Below are 17,276 nucleotides of genomic sequence, written 5' to 3'. Positions count from 1 at the left end.
TTATTTGATTATCTTTTTTTTTTTTTAAATTGTACTTCCTTTAAATCAGTTTTTGAGATCGTTTACTCACATTTCTTAGCACTGGTGATATTCAGCTTTACATTACACCTCAGTGTGTTTCTAAAGTTTCATCTTACAAAATTGTTTGAAATGTACAAAATCATTTCCTCCAGTTGAATGAGAATAAAACAGAGATCTGTCACGGCTGGGGTGGGCCAGGCTACTCTTTGTCTTTTGTTTCCTTTCTAAGGTGTCTTTGAGTTTCAGGTGGAGTGGTGGGCTCCGCCTTTGGGCGGAGTATTGCTCTGTGGTCAGTCCTTCTCACATCTGCTCCGAGTCAATGTAATCAACCTTGCAGTATTTGAAGGCTGGATGGGCAGCAGGCCTGCCTGTCTTGTGCCATAATCATTTCTGCTCCACTCGCCTCAGCTAACCCTCTCCTCCCCTCCCCGCCACAGAGCAGTTAATCACTGAGCTAACCTTAACTCAAGCTCTGCTCCAGTTCACAGTAAATAGCTTGTCTCTCAAAGAACCTTTTAAAACTTCATTTGGTGTATAGTCAGAATTCAGAGTCCTCATTTAGCCTACATGACAACATCTGTATTTGTGCCCTAGCCATCCTGGTTCCCCAGGTCATTAGAACTTCACTCTCTTGCTATGCTGAACCAATTATTAGAAACCTGGGGGTGACTTTTGATGAGGAACTGTCACTGGATTTGCAGCCTGAGGGTCTGTTTTATCAATTAAGAAAGATCAGTAAACTTCCTCCTGTTATCTGAGATGAAGATTTTTATTCATACTTCTATTTCATCCCCCCCTGGACTACTGCAAGTCAGTCTTCACCTGCCTCAGTAAAACCTCCTTGGATCATCTACAGCTTGTACAAAATGCTGCAAGGCTCCTTAGCAGATCCTCTAACACATCACATCTCTGCTGCTCTCACCGCCCTGGCTCCCCGTTAAATTCAAAGTTTTGTTTTTCACCTTTAGGACTCTGCATGGCGAAGCACCCTCCTACATCAGTGAACTTTTGTAACCACATGTCACCAGCAGGACTCTCAGGATGTCTGATCAGAGCTTGTTATCCCCCAAACTAGACTAAAAACTAAAGGAGATGGAGCCTTTACAATTATGGCCCCCACTTTCTGGAACTCTATGATCTATGAGCTCAGTGGACTTCTTCAAAAAAGCAGCTGAAGACTCATCTTTTTAAACTGGCAATTGGGTAGCATTTAATTTTTTATATATTATGTGATTTGTATCTTGAAAGGCACTATATCAATGTACTTATTAAAATCTTTGCCATGGCAGCAGCTCACTGGTTCTTTAGCTGTATGAGCTTAAAAATAGCTTAATTCATGGATCAGCTTAATGTTTAGGGCTGCGTACAGATTGAATTCGGGGATATGTTTTTACTATTCAATATTTTTATTCCCTGCTCTCTGACTCTGGCTCTTCTGGAACATACAGCATACTAGAAAGTCCACATGAACCAAACCCCATACACACACACAGAGCTTCAGACCTTGCGTATGCTGATGGAGTCATGTACAAGGCTCTGGGTGAAGTAGAGGACAGTGTCAGGGGGAAGTGGGTGATCGTCCCTCAGCAGGAGAGACAGCAGGTCTGTAGCCATGTGCTCAAACTTCCAGGGCCTGAACCGCAGGTAGACACATAAGAAAACACACTGTTGATAATAAGAAATGCAGTTCTATATCTCAGCTCTATTTTCTATTGCCAAGCATTAAAAGCAGCACAAGCAGACAGTGTCACATCCTGGCTTCTCTCCACTGGCTCCCTCTACATTTTAGGATTGATTTTAAGATACTGCTAATCACTTTTAAAGCTCGTCTGGGCCTGGCCCTAATCTATCTAGCAGAAATGTTGACTCCATATAAGCCAGTCTGCAGCCTTAGATCCTCAGGTGGGTCCCTTATGGCTACTCCAATCTCAGAGCTTAAATCTATATTCAATTCAGTTTTATTTATATAGAGCCAAATCACAACAGTCGCCTCAAGGAGCTTTGTATTGTAGGTAAAGACCCTACAATAATTACAGAGAAAACCCAACAGTCAAAACGACCCCCTATGAGCAGCACTTGGCAACAGTGGGAAGGAAAATCTCCCTTTTAACAGGAAGAAACCTCAGACAGAACCAGGCTCAGGGAGGGGCAGTCATCTGCCGCGACCGGTTGGGGCTGAGTGAAGAGAGACGGGACAAAGGACATGCTGTGGAAGAGAGACAGGGATTGTGATCATGTTTTTGCCACTGGGTTCTCTCAACGCTGGATGACCTGGCTGAGGAGACGAGGCTCATAGAATAAGTGACTATCTCACTTCTGAAAACTCATGTTTATAGAATTGTTTTTGTGTTGTCATCACTCATAGTTTTCAGTTGTCTCGTTTATTGTTTCCCCTCGATTGTTCATTTCTTTTATTATTTATGTCAATTTGTATTTGCAGTTTGCGTCCATTTTTCTTCATCTCAACTCTACCTTCAAATTATTTTTTTTGTTTGAGATTAATTTTTGCATTCTGTTTGAAATTACCTCATGAGTACTCTGCTTTTTGCTTGCCTGTCAAAGCACAAACTGTTGTTTTTAAAGGTACTATAACAAAAAGGTGGGTTTTTTTTGTTTTTACTGTTTATGTATTTGTAGGCCAACATCACTGAGTTGAATCTGTAGGAGGACCAAATTCCTGTCACTTCTTTCAGAGCTGCTTGTGATTATTGTGAATTAAAAGAATATACTATATGGCTCAGTCACACCGTTTTCACACAGAAACTTTGGATCATTTTTCTGGAGAATTGGTTTGTATATTTTCCACACTTTTAATGGTGCAATCCAACATCACACAGACTTTGTACTGGGGAGCTGGGAGGTTAAAGATGTCAAATCTGACTGTATTGGATATTTGTGCTCTATCATGCACCTCTATAGGGGCTGAAGTTGATGTGTGAAAACAGTTTTAGTGTTTTCTAACATTTTATAACACAGGTGGAGAAAAACCTACAAGTCTTTGTCTTCAAGGCAGTCCAAGAGGTCATTGACTAACTTTTCATATTTCCTGTACAAAATAAAAACAGGTGTGAGTTAGTATTACCACCCCTTACTACTAAACTACCAAATAATATATTATAAACCTAATAATATAAGATTACTGAGGTTTTGCAGATGTGTGACCACTAACCATGTGATGTTAACTTGTCTGCCATTTTGGACATGTGATGATCATGGTGAGAATTTAGGCTCAAACGAATAAGACCCTAGTCACACAGGCCAAGAGACTGGTCTGCAACCATTTGGTAACCACTGGTCGTGAGGGAAAAAGTATTCCCAGACCAAATGTGGGTGGGTGCTGGAGGTTGATGCCAGTCACAGTCACACAGGCCTACAGACTGGTCAGTGATGCCCTGGCAGCCACCCATTGCTAGGGAAAAACATATATTCCCCAAGCAGTTGGCAAAAACTCCTCGTGATTGCTTTGGTCACGAGGACACTGCTGCAGTCACAGTTTGAATAGAAGTGACAGACTTGTCAACAAACATTATCCTGCTACGCTCTAACAGAAGGAGAACCTTCTCCATTTCCAGTTCGTGTCGCACTTTTTCAAGTTTTAATACCACTTGGCTAGTAGTTTGAAAGTATCTGCAGACAAACATGAAAACTAAAGGCAACCGTGGCAGACAAAGCAATTTATTTCATCCAGGAACCACTGCCAACCTGTTAAGGAATACATTTTGGCCTAGCAACTGGTGGTTATATTGCATCCAATATAGTGGATAACTCTTCCAGTGTGTGCGTGATGTCATGTGAAAAACCTCAATAAGATGGTGAATGAAAAATTAACTTCATCCAAGGGAAATCCTGTTTTTATCCCTACCGTGCAGCAACCACATTCCTGATTCGCTGACGCTGAAGCCCCTCTTTCATCTCCTCTATGGATGGTACCTCTAAACAAGGCATGGGATTTTCTGTTTGTGCGATTTGATTGGCTATCTCTACACATCTCTCAGATACCTAGAGATAGAAGTGGACAAAAGAGAGCAGTGCATGGTTACAAAAAGTATCAAGTGAGGGAATCATTTTGACTGTTAATGATCACTTTGCTCACAGTGAAGTTGATTCCAATAGTGTCATGCTGGCGGAGGATCCTGTCAGTGATGTCATCAAGCAGACGACCGATGGACGGTTTCTCAAGACTCATTGCGGGGGATAAGCCGCAGCGGACCAGAGCGGGCCACACCTGCCCAACCCATTCCCAGTCCCTTGCACTGGCCATAGGAACACCACTATACATACCCAGAAGGCAGTACAGAGCACCCTGTGCAGAAGACACACACGCATGAGTGAGAATTAAAGGAGTTTGCTAAAGAGCAAGTTCAGTTAGATGCTGTGTTTCTCAAGCAAATGTTTTCAAAAGCCTTTTCAAAGGCTCTTCCAACGCAGCAGAAAAATGTGCCCTTTCATCTCAATTTAAAGAACACAGCGTGTGTAACTTTGCAGCTTTAATAATATACAAATACTGGCCATTTTTTATTAAAACATTCAGACCATCCTTGTCATGTTGGGAAATGTAATGCTGAAACATTGTATGTGTATGTGTTTAGACTCATGTCATGTGACGTGTTCAATGGATTTGTTTTTTTCATTTGAAAAGCCACAGGACGGTGGGAACAATAAAACAAGGGGCAAATTTCACTCACTAATCTACATTTTCCTTGCACTATAAGCAAAGAAACATGATCCTTGATGCAATTTAAGGGTATATGTAAGCTGCAAGTCAGTATCAAGCACCTGAACATACCTTGTGGTAGATGAATCCCTGAACTGTGCCTTTCCATTTTTATTCTTTTTTTTTTTTGCATTTAGGTGACTTTGACAAAATTACATGTCAGTCATCTTGCTTAAAACTGCAAATTTTGTAAAGATCAAATATTATGAATAATGTAATCATATAATTGATGTCATGCTTGTGTGGCCGCTAGTACAATAATATTTTGCCCGAATACATAAATGAGTGGAAAATATTGGGAGGAAATATCAGTGTAATCTTAAACCATTTTCACACATGAACAGGTTGAGACATCTCCACATTTGTCCTCTGTCACATTGCTGGAAAGACTCATACATGTGTTGAGCGGTCTACCTGGAAAGAGTGTGCAGGATGACACATGATACCCATTACTACCTGTGAATGTACAGCAATGAAATCTGTCATCACAGATTTTGTACTAGGGAACTTGCAGGATAAAGACCAGCTAATCTGTGATCGGACTGTGTCAGTTTTTTATCTTCTCATATGCACCTCTGTTGGGCAAGTTCAAGAAAAGTTCAGGGCTGCAGTGAACGTGTGAAAATGGTTTCACTCACTTTGCTTAGAATACCAGGCCTACACAGGCCAATGCTGTAATACAGGAAAAAAAGCTTCTCTGTTGCACACAAACCATAGCTGGTGACAACAGTGACTTTTTGTCTGGGATTTGTTAGCATTACCTTTACTATTTTTGCAAGAACACTGCACATAGTTACCATGTATGACAGTAAATGACAGTAAATTACCATAAATGACAGTACAGTATAAGGACAATAATGACTCCTATTCTTTAGGCAATTGTAAATGAGCTGTTACTTTCCCAATTACCAATGAAGGCTTTTTGAGAGTGTTGGCCCCCTGGTGAAGTGCCCTTTCACCTACAAGCAGTATTATAAGAGAAGGAGGCAATGATACAGGATGGGCCAAGGTCTACTTGCCAAAAAAAGTAAACACTAAAGCTTCAAAAGCATTGCAGGCCAATGAGGGTGACCAATATGATAAACAACTGATGTATACCTACAGTGGGCGAAAATAAGTATTTGATACACTGCCAATTTCATGTTTTCCAACCTACAAAGAATGGAGAGGTCTGTAATTTTTATCATAGGTACACTTCAACTGTGCGAGACAGAATCTAAAAAAAAAGATCACATTGTAATAGCTTCTCAGAGAAAAACTAACAGGTCCGTGAGAGCCAGAATTCTTGCTGGTTGGTAGGTGATCAAATACTTATTTCATGCAATAAAATACAAATTGATTATTTAAAAATCACACAATGTGATTTTCTGGAATTTCTTTCTTTCTTTTTTTTTTTTACATTCTGTCTCTCACAGTTGAAGTGTACCTATGATAAAAATTACAGACCTCTCCATTCTTTGTAGGTTGGAAAACATGAAATTGGCAGTGTATCAAATACTTATTTTCCCCAGTGTATGTGCTTGTGTGCACGGTACCTTGAACTGCTGCTGTGTGACAGTGGTGTGTTGTGGTGACAGCAGTTGTAGGATTCGGGGAATCAAGTCTCTATAAGAGAAGCTATAGGTTCCCAAGGCAGCCATCAGCACATTCTGTGCCCTGCTGCGTACCTGCAAGGGCAAACAGGCACACAGAGATTTAGTGAATCCATTCTCAAACAGCTTCTACTACACCAAAGTCTTCCTAATTATTTAATTAATTAACTCTGCCAACAAAGATATGTTATTGGTTTGTTTTGTTTTGTTTTTAGCAGGACTGCTCAAATAGTTATGAATGGATAAATAAAATCTGGCATTGATCCAGAGCTGGATCAGGAAGTTTTGGAAGGAATCTTTAACATTGCTGGACATTTTGTAACAAATCACATATACATCTCAAAATATGAGAAAAAAATGCACACTAATCTATATCCAAAGACTTAAGTGTCAATGTTTTTTAAACCTTGGTGGAGGGATGAGGTTATTTATGTGTTACCTGGCTGTAAGTGCTGGTGGAAAGCAGCAGCAGATCACAGAGCAGCTCCTGATGAACCACTTTATATTCACTCCCCTCCACAACCATCTTTCTCATCTGTTCACACAGAAATACTATGTTCATATAAATTCTATATTGTATATTATGGTTATTGTGATATCAGATTTTCAGTGTTAAAATAAAAAAATATCACAATATATTAATATATCTATTGAAAATTTGAAAAACCAAAAGCACTAGTGCTCACAGTCAAATTAAATCACGGTACAAAGTTAGCTTTACACCCTTAATATATATCATTTAAAAACCCACCAATATTTTTTTCCATGACCATGCAGCGTTTTTGTGAAACAAACCTCATGCTGGAGCAAAACCCGATCAATGAGCAGAGCTCTAATGTGCTGCTTCTTCCCAAGAAGCTGCAGACATTAAAAAAAAAGCAAATTATTTAAGTCACATTGTAAATGACTCACTGAAACTGACAAACACCCAGTGGGTTTATGTACTTTTCCAACTCACCCTGTTTTCCATGGACTTCTTGACAAGAGTGAAGCTTTTCCAGCGTGAGTCAAACTCCTTCTTGTGAGTACCACGGAAAAACATGAGGTCACTGATGATCTGCAGTCAGGCAGACAGACAAGGGGTGCTGTGAGACCTTTGCAGGCCTACTGCAGGATAGAACAAGAACATCTCATATATAAAACAATAAAAGAATCGCAAGAGAAGTATACCTTAATAATGACAAACAGTGACTTTGTATCATCCTCTGAGTGCTCTAAGATATGATCTGGATTGAGAAAAAACAGATACAGGTAAATTGTGCATTGCAAACACATTTCATTTGGAGAGAGAAGTTAGAAGTTAAAATCTTCACTCACGTAGCAGCAGTCTCATGGTTTGGCAGATGGACTCTCGGTAGTTCTCCCGTGAAGCATCTGGAGGTTGGAGGGGGGGGTGAGTGGGAGACATACAGACGCCCCATACGGACAGAAAATGCAGGATGAGTGGCCACATCAGCAACAGAAACTGATGGGAGAGTGTTTGTGCATGTGCGTTATGATGCCATTTGCGGCTGTTTTCTTACCGTAGTCGACACCTATATATAACTTGACCTCCCCAAGATTCACCATCGAGGAAACCCTGACAAGAAGCAAAATGTAAGGAGTAAAATGTGATGAGACTGTATGATGGTTTTGTTTTATATATCTGTGTGTGTGTGCGTGCAGGTGGAGGACTCACAGGTCAGATACGTGCAGTCCATCCAGTAGGGGCAGCAAGCTTCCAGCTCCAAGAAGGCAATGGTGCACAATAGCAAGACTCTGCAACAACTCCTCCCTGGGAATCAGGCAACACATGACATCACTGAGTGTGCATGTTTATGTGTGCAAGGAATTTCTTGGCAGCTGAATTTAACATTTCCCCTCTTCGCCCCTAATTAGTTTTTTTTTGAAAATACAGATATTCAAAACTGAAGTAATTCTTGGAAGCAGGCAGAGCTCATTTATCACTAATGACAGGCTACACCTTTATTTGTTTTGTTTGTGAGTGTGCCTAATTGTGTCTGAATACTTAAAAGTGAGACAAAGGACAGCACACCTGCTCATTGGCTGCTCTCCACAGATGTGGCCCTTGATTCGTTGCAGCTCGGGGTGCAGGAGGCAGGAAAGAAGCTGGAAAACAAAGTTTTCCTCCTCCTGTCCAGGCACATGCCAACACACAGCCAGCACCGCCACATCTCCTGCTCTGCCCCAGTCCTGGAAAGTGAGAGAGAACATTTTGTCAGATAGCCGTAGAGGGTCGCTGCCAGTTTTCCCACTGGAAGAACTGTCAATTAAACCAGCGCAACCAGTCAGTCTCAAAACCACAGTTCTCTGTGTCATCAACTGGTATTTAAATGCTTAAAACACATTAAAGGATAAGGTCAAAACTCAATGGAAAGCAGAAAATTATTGACGCAAGAGACGGGTCTACTATCATATAAAAGCAGATGAATCCAACTAGCAAAGCACTGAAAATGAAAGAAATTCAAGGAAAATGAATCTTAAAGTACAGAATCAGTGACCATGAACTGCAGATGAAAACAGGCTGGTATTAGAAAGGAAAAAAGGCAAGCAGTGAGATGCCGCAGAGGAACATAGCTGTAATTACTGCCACCGAGTCATCAAAACAGAAACACAAGAGCCCAGCACTCCTGTGCCAAAATATCATCAAGATGTAAAAAATAAAAATTAATCCAGAGAAGTTTTTTTTTTTTTTTCTCTCTTGGGGAATAAAATAAATACTGCAGAAAAGGGAGCTTACCAAGTCCCCTGCTGTCATAAGGTACAAAAGACAGATCAGAATTTGCCTTAAAATGACAAATTTAGTTGCCATACAGCAATTTTACACAACTTTTAAAGCCTTTAGCACATTTATTGTATTAAAAAAATAAACAGTTATAAGAAACAGAATTGTTACTGAGGTCTGTACTATGAAGCGGGATTTGGGCTCATCCAGGTAACTTCAGATTTAATGCTGGCTTTACGAAGGTTACTTACACTCTTACTTCTTACCACAGCAACTTCATGTTATGTTCGAGATTAAAGATCAACAGGTATGAAATCACTGCCTACTGACCAGCAAATTCTCTGGAAAACAGCATCACAACCCATGATAATGCCTCAGACCTCGGTGCATGGGTTGTAAGTGTCTAAAGCCTTTTCCTGATGAGCATCACTTATAAATATTCATTTTTAGATGCAACTTTATTCCTGCTTTTTTCCAGCTGGTGACAATTTTATTATTCTATAAGCATTAATATATGACCCTAAAACCTGTTGACCTTACACCAAATTTGCACATAGACTAAGCCTATGTTTGAATTCAGTTTTTAAATTCAATATTTAATCTCACATACTGGGGCTGCAGCTGCACCTCTAAATATTAATGGAATTACAACTGAGTCTTAATGACGGAGCATTGATACCCTGTTAACTTACACACTCAGCATTTTTGCTGACTTTCCTTCCTGGACCTAAATAGGACAGACTTTATTAATATAGTAGATCTTTTCCAGTCTTGGAAAAACATTCATACAGCACTAAAGACAGAAGCTGTCTGTACTATGTGTGCAACCTCTTCCTATTTTTCTGATATTATAATTTTTTTATTTTCTTTGTAAAATCAACCAGATGCCGCCAACACCTCCGCTTTCGTGTGAACACGCTTGGAGCTACTTTGGGAACCCCTGTGTTAACCTATCAAATTGATAACTACCTTCATGTGACTGCCTATGTTAAGGTTAGTGAAGGACATCCTGGGTATGGTGTGACAGAGGAGGATGCTGGGGATAGGGTTAGTGGAGACAGATGATCCACTGTGGTGACTCCCTAAAGCAGGGGTGGTCAAATCCAGGCCTCGAGAGCCGGTGTCCTGCAGGTTTTAGATGTGTCTCTTCTTCAACACACCTGAGTCAAATATAGAAGTCATTAGCAGGGCTCTGGAGAACTTGACTGCATACTGAGGAGGTAATTCAACCATTTGAAACCTGCAGGATACCGGCTCTCGAGGCCTGGATTTGGCCACACCTGCCCTAAAGGAAGCAGCTGAAGGAAGAAGAAGACCATATCATGATGAATCTGCCAGGTGAAAAAAACATTTTGTGTCCATTTGGAAGTGTGAAGCTCATCAAGTATGCATTTTCCAATTTCAAATTGCTTGTATTGAGGGACTTTTTTTTATCAGTAAATAGGTAAAGTTTCAATATTACACACAGAAAAACAAATATTAGTGATTATTCAGGGGGAAAAAAAATCACGTAATCCCTCTTGGATTTTGCACTTTTATGGCTCCCAGTTTTGGGACCACGGTCTCATATAAATATTGAACTATTAATTAAACCATTTTCTTTTTTTTCTTGTATACTTGAACAACACAGTTGTGGTTATTTGTCATGCCAGAGTACAAGCAGTAATGGCCAGTATATGGCACAGCAACCATTTAATTTTAATGTGAACTAGGCTTTTGAAATGCAAAAGGAAATTGCTTTACAATAATTAAAGCTGTAAGAGAGCATTATATATTAAAAGACAACACAGAGCAGGTGTAAAAGGTTCAGCTTGTGGCTTTGCCCATTTCCTGTGATTCACTAAATACTTTAAAGTCTGTGATAACAGCCAGTGTGCCTGTGCAGATGTTAGTGAATATGGCATAGGTGAGCCTGTGCAGTCAAGGAACTGCATAGGCAGGTAAAAGGGCTCACTCTGCTCACATCATATATGCGGCAAAATTTCCCACCTCTTCCTCTCGCTTGTCAGCTTTTTGCCTGTTGTTTTAACCTCTCCATCACCCCAGCATCTACCTGTGGGAGGCTTGGGGACATTTGTCATCTTAAACATCAGTTTTGTGAGTAAAGAAGGAGAAGTATGAGTCAGTATATAATCCAGCAGTGTATTTAGTTTAAGCTGGATTTAACTTATACAGCATCACTGTATAGGATTGAATAATGGCAGCCACTGTTTTGTTTCCTGTGTGTGTGTGTGTGTGTGTGTGTGTGTGTGTGTGTGTGTGTGTGTGTGTGTGTGTGTGTGTGTGTGTGTGTGTGTGCATGTTTACCCGAATAGGAAGGTCAGCATCAAAGCCGCCAGAGGTGCTGCGGTACTCAGTGGGATAGATGAGCGAAAACGATCGGAGCGTGTGCTCCAGAAGACTGCAGGCAAGCGTGTATGCTCGTTTACAGCGCAGACGCACACACACACGCAAGATCCGCTCCAGGTCCTCTTGATATTTTAACAGCTGTTTGCCATCCACACGGGTTACCTAATAACAGCACACACACAAACACAGGAGTACATGAACACACAGACTATTCAGTGGAGAGTTGTGTCTTAAATATTGAGGTTCTCCGGTAAATCACACCGTCTGGCTCACTCCCACTTACGTTAAACTCCCAGGAACAATAAAACAAAACTGAGTGAGAGTATCAATATCTTCTGGTTAACAACAAACCTCTTTGAAATTTATGACCGTGCAGGGAGCACACTGCAAAAAAAAAAATGTCTTTTGGTTGTAATTTTTTTTTCTCTCACAACTATAGCTATTTTTAACATTTAAAAACAGGTAAACACACCAGCCGCTTTCATACATTTTAAATGTTTCCACTGATTCTAAAATGCACAACGTGCAAATCACTCGAACGGTCGGGAAGATTTACTTCTCAAAAAGCAAACCGGCATTTTTTAGATTCACAATAAAGCACCGCATTGTTATAACCAGTTAAAAGCATTACGTTTTTAGAGCGTTGTTCCTTCTCTCACCTCAGAGAGCAGCTGGAGATTCCACAGCAGCTCCTTATCCAGCTCGTCTTCACTCTGCAACTCCTCATCTACAGACACACACACATATAAACAAGCTGAATTATGTACTTCACTGCTCCCCTGACAGATAGAGCTCCTTTTGCTGAATTTTGGGGTTGTTTCAGTTGTTTAGCAATGTGAGCTGCATAGTTGGCAGCCTATTATATCGAATGTTTAAACTGATGTTCCCATCAGCTTTAGATGAAGCCATTTTAATTCTGCTTAACTAATGCTAAATTAGCACTAGTATAGCTATGTTCTTAAAATAACTTAAGATAGTAGTTATATCTGTTTGAACATCTTAGCATCCAAAAGTTAGAATTCAGCTCTAGCGTAGTTTAAGTCTTGTTAATCTATTGGTAATATTGTGATATATTTGACATATAAATTTAAAAAACACAAGCCAGTTATAAGCAAAAATATGCACATGGGTAAAAATAAGTAAATACCATACTTTATCATCAAAAGGATCTCTTAAATGTTAATTTGTTGTTACTTTTTATTATATTTAACTTAAAAATAGGACTAAAAAAACAGTAATTGTAAGATTTGGCACTCTTTCTTGTAGCGTTTCAAAAGTTCATTAATTTACTTAAAATACAGGTTATAAACCATCACGCCCCATCAAGTCCCAGGTATTTAACCACTAGTGAAGCTGTCCCCTTGGAGGTGGTTATGAGAGTGGCTGACCTACCCTGTGAACAGGGTACATTATTTGAGACGTTAAGGTTAACATGAGTCATAGTCAGTACCGTCACAGCGGCCATGGTGTGAATCCTTTGTGAGGCATTGCCACACTGTGCCGTCATATGAGTTATTAAGGTCACATGGATCAAGATGTGAGTGGGAGTTTAACCACCTGCGAAAGGATCTTAAGACTACATTATAGGTGGCTGATATCCTTATGCTAAATTATAATTACTGTTGTTATCCATGAATTTTCAAATTTACTGCTTTACAAAAAAGCTGAAAATATAGTAAAGCACATTAAGATGCAGAATTACAGTTATTGCATTCCTGAACAGAAGAATTTGTTTCAGTGGTCAAATGTTATGCTAGATTAATTTTTGACTTTTCAAAGAAGTCCTGTGTGCCGGCTCAACTTTGGATATAAAAATGTGAATTCGGTTCATTTTTAGATTTTGTCAGATTTCTGAAATATTTTTTTGCATTTTTCTCTATTTATGACAGGTAGTCTAATAACTTTGTTAAGCACAGTAGGTCCGAGCATTCCTCACATTATTTAGCTTGTGTTTGGGTGTTTTGTCCTTGGCATGCATCAGTTTTTGTCTGAGGGTGCTGCTAGGTCTGAAGTGCACTGGCATGTTATCCTTGGAGAAAATTCTTCTGAGTTTCTCTGAAAAATTTGCCGCACAAGGGGTGACAATGTGATTTATGAACTGATTTAATTCTCTGACTCTTCAAACCCATATTCTAACATCCAACAAGCATAGAAATCTATGCAAACTGATCCTTGAAAAGGAAGGTAAGGATTTAAATGCAAACTGTTTGAAATGTCTTCAAGTTGCAGGTTTTAAAGGCGACCTATTAGGCTCATTTTTTTTTCAGACTCTGCTAAAGTGACTTTGCATGATTCACAGTTCAAATGCATACTTGTATCTTTTATACTGGGCCTCGGCGCATCCCCTCAGTTCATCCACTGTCTGAAACCGAGCATTTAGAGCAGTCTGAAGTCTGAGCTTTTGGCTCATAGGGATTACTTGTACGTACACTGACCTCATTATTTGAAACTTCGGCCAACATACTTTTTCCAGGAGTGCTCAAGTTATTGCACACAACTGTGCTGGCCACATATGTGAGCCAGGTATCTAAGTTAATTCATGCATTTTCTAATTTCCTTCTAATTTCCCTTAAATTTGTTCCACCAGCTACTAAAGGCTATTACCGCTACACAGGAAAATGATTAATAAACACCTGCTTTGTGCATTTAGACTTCAGTATCTCTGAATGTCTCATTCTGTGTTTTGTGTTGCAAAACCTCCTAATTGCTTGGAGATCACAGTGACCTGATAATGTGCTACAAATCGGAAGAATGAAGATTTATATTTACGCTGCAAACTGCAGGTTTCATTTATCATTTAATAAATACTGAATTAGTTAAAAGCTTATTAGAATATTCTTCATCCAAACATAGTTACATCTACTGCACACGCACACGCACGCACGCAGACACTGAACTGCTTTGCATTCACACAGCGGTACTGACTGTCAGTAATGTGGGAGATGACGCTGCAGCAGTGAGGGACAAACAGTCGGAGAGACTCGGCAGGATGACACTGCAAACAAATACACACGAGCACATGCAGAAGTCGCACGCAGACACATATGTACGTTCACATTTACATGCCCCAGCACAAACACAAGTACACACACTAGATTAGACACGGTAAACCAGCAAAATTAAGCCATAACACAGTAAATATGCAACCATGACTACACATCCTCCCTGTTTGATATCTTAAACTATCTTGAGTCAAATAAAAAGAAAAGCCTTCATAATATTGTATAAAATGAAAATTGAGAGGCAGAGATAAACATACACACACCTTTGCTGCAGCTCTGCACATGTCGGCCACCATCCTGCCCGACACACACGTCTCAAAGATGTTTGAGGTGGCAAAGTTATACACCTTCTGCAACGCAACCTAGCATAGAGGCAACATTCAGGAAGATCAAGATTAGTGGTGGTGAAAGCAAATAGAAGAACATTATAAGTCTGCTTTATTGGGATAGTACCGCACTATGAGACCTTTTACATATAGCAGAGCTTGGATAGTGTATGATCTTGGATTTTCCACCTGCTCTCATTCTCAGAGGAGTTTTGGTGTGTTTCAGTTACATACAAGGTGTCCTTTGGAGGCACAAGGTTATGGCATGAGTGAGATGGAAGCTATTACTCATGTTTTTTCCAATGGGTAGGTTTGCTGAAGTGAAGAGTCTGAATCTCACCGGTGAGTGAAAGTTAAAAGGAAGGGGAAACAAGTGAAATTAAAGTGACACAAAGCTGCAAACAGGATGCAAACGATGGTCTCCTGGCTAATAAACCTGTGGCTCATGCCCCATCAACACCCCTCTTTTGAGGTCTCCGAAAGAGGACTGTTATGTCTCTCAGGGGCAATGCATCAAAGCACCGATGCGAAAAGTCACCTTGCACCGTAATGGTGAGACGCAGGTGGCATCTGAAAATGGCATCATTTGACGTCCTGAGACGAGAATGCGTCAGGAATTTACAGGAAGTCAATGAAAAGAAGCTGATATTGAAGAAATATGATCATCTCCTTCTGTCAGTACTCTCCATGCAGCGTTGCCACATTTTGTATCAGTGAGAGGCTTTTCGGGAAGCTTTTAGAAGCGCCCGATAGTAAGGAATTATAATAGTCGAGCACAGAAGTAACAAATGCATTGGCTAGTTTTTCAGCAGCATTCTAAGACAGGATGCCTCAGTCTCTGACAACAATGCACAGATAACAGACGGCAGTCTTTTTGCTAACCACATGCTGGTTAAATTAGGAAGTGATAAAGAATTGTTTGGTTAAAGTCACAGTACTGTGGGGACAGAATTAATAAACTTAATTAAAGAGAGTGTTAGCTTTGAGAGCGTACCCGTGACAGTGTTGGTGCGTATTTATGTACTACCTTGTATATTTCTAGTGAGCACTGTGTTAAGATTGTGCTCACAGTGGAGGAAAGGCCCAACTCCACCAGACTTTCCAAATGAGTCTGGGTATCCGTCTCCATCTCATCTCGTGTCTGTTCCAGAGTGCTGCTGTCTATCAGAGCAAAGCACCTGCACAAAGACACACACAAATACACAAGCACACACTTAAAACACTCCGCAGTAATGAAAATGTCAACAACGTTATGGAGGAAAAAAAAAAAAAAAAGAGGAAAAAAAGGGCTGTTTGTTTTGTTTTGTTTTTTTCCCTCCATAAGAGCCAGCGAGACTGGTGCTTTTCAAACAGAGAGACACATTCGCATTCAGACACTGACAACAAAGCTTTACTAAATGACAGACTTGTTAATGTATCTCTACCTGTCCAGGAACTGCACAACAAAGTCTTCAAACTCAGCTGAAGCAAAACACAGATCTTTTTCAATCTGTGAGGGAGAAATAGAGATGATTAGTATTTGTAGAATACTACTGTGCGTTATTTTATTTCTTTGTAGGTGAGCTTGTCTGGGAAAAAGCTTTTGAAGTGTAACTCTGACTCAGAAGGGGGGGGGCGGCTTAACTCGGCTTGGCATAAAGACAAGAAGCAGAGGGAAGCAGCTGGCTACCAGCAAAATCCCCAACTTAGTTTTTACACTTTGATTTTTATGCAATTTTTAAAAACGTCATATTATGCGGTAATTAGCAACCTTTAAAGGTTCTGGCAGGCAGATTTTGTTGCTGACCTAGCAAGTGGTTTCCTCTGTTGACAGTCTTTATGCTAAGAAAAAGGCAAAGTACACAACGCATAAAACATTTGATGTTACCATTATTCACATTAGGGACATTACAATACTAGTTCTAATAATAATAATCATGACATTAAATGAAATACTGTTATCATATTAACAATACAATACTATAGTTTTGTAAAATATCCACTGCTAGTAACTATCTAATTAACACTTCAGTATGGTAGGTGGTAATACTGTCTTATAATTCTGGCTGACACCCACTGTACAATAGATGTAAAAAGGAAAACACACAGTAAATATTAGCGCTTCTCTTTCCTCAGCTGGGATAAGTGGCACAGGAGGAGAATATTTCATGCTTGTAGTGTCAGTGTCACCTTCTGGCATTAAAACAAATGATTTTATTAAGATTGCATTGTTGCTTTATATGAAAAAAATCTTGTTTTGTTCCTCTTTTTTAATATTAGTCATGATAAACATACATGTCACAATGACCACGCCACTTCGGTGAGGCACCCAAGCATATCCTCTGGCTGATGCACCCTTTAAACAGTGCGCAGACTACTTGGTGCACTGCAGACGCACACTGGTGTAATAATAGTGCAGACTCACAGCTAGCCATCAAAACACTGAGCTTACAGATGAGAGTGAGACACTCAGACCCTAAAAGCATTGGTGTTTGGAATTTCTATTTATTATCAATATACTCAATTGCTCATTAATGCAATATCTAATCGGCCAATCACATGGCAGCA

At 39.9% G+C, this 17,276-nt stretch overlaps 1 pseudogene; it reads right to left on the bottom strand.

Annotated features, from left to right (window-relative positions):
* LOC115798099 (proteasome activator complex subunit 4B-like) overlaps positions 1-17,276 on the bottom strand; it is a 44,336-nt pseudogene that overhangs the window by 14,277 nt on the left and 12,783 nt on the right.

Source organism: Archocentrus centrarchus, chromosome 19, assembly GCF_007364275.1.
Source record: "Archocentrus centrarchus isolate MPI-CPG fArcCen1 chromosome 19, fArcCen1, whole genome shotgun sequence".
Classification (NCBI taxonomy): Eukaryota; Metazoa; Chordata; class Actinopteri; order Cichliformes; family Cichlidae; genus Archocentrus; species Archocentrus centrarchus.
This window is presented reverse-complemented; position numbering and strand designations above follow the sequence as displayed.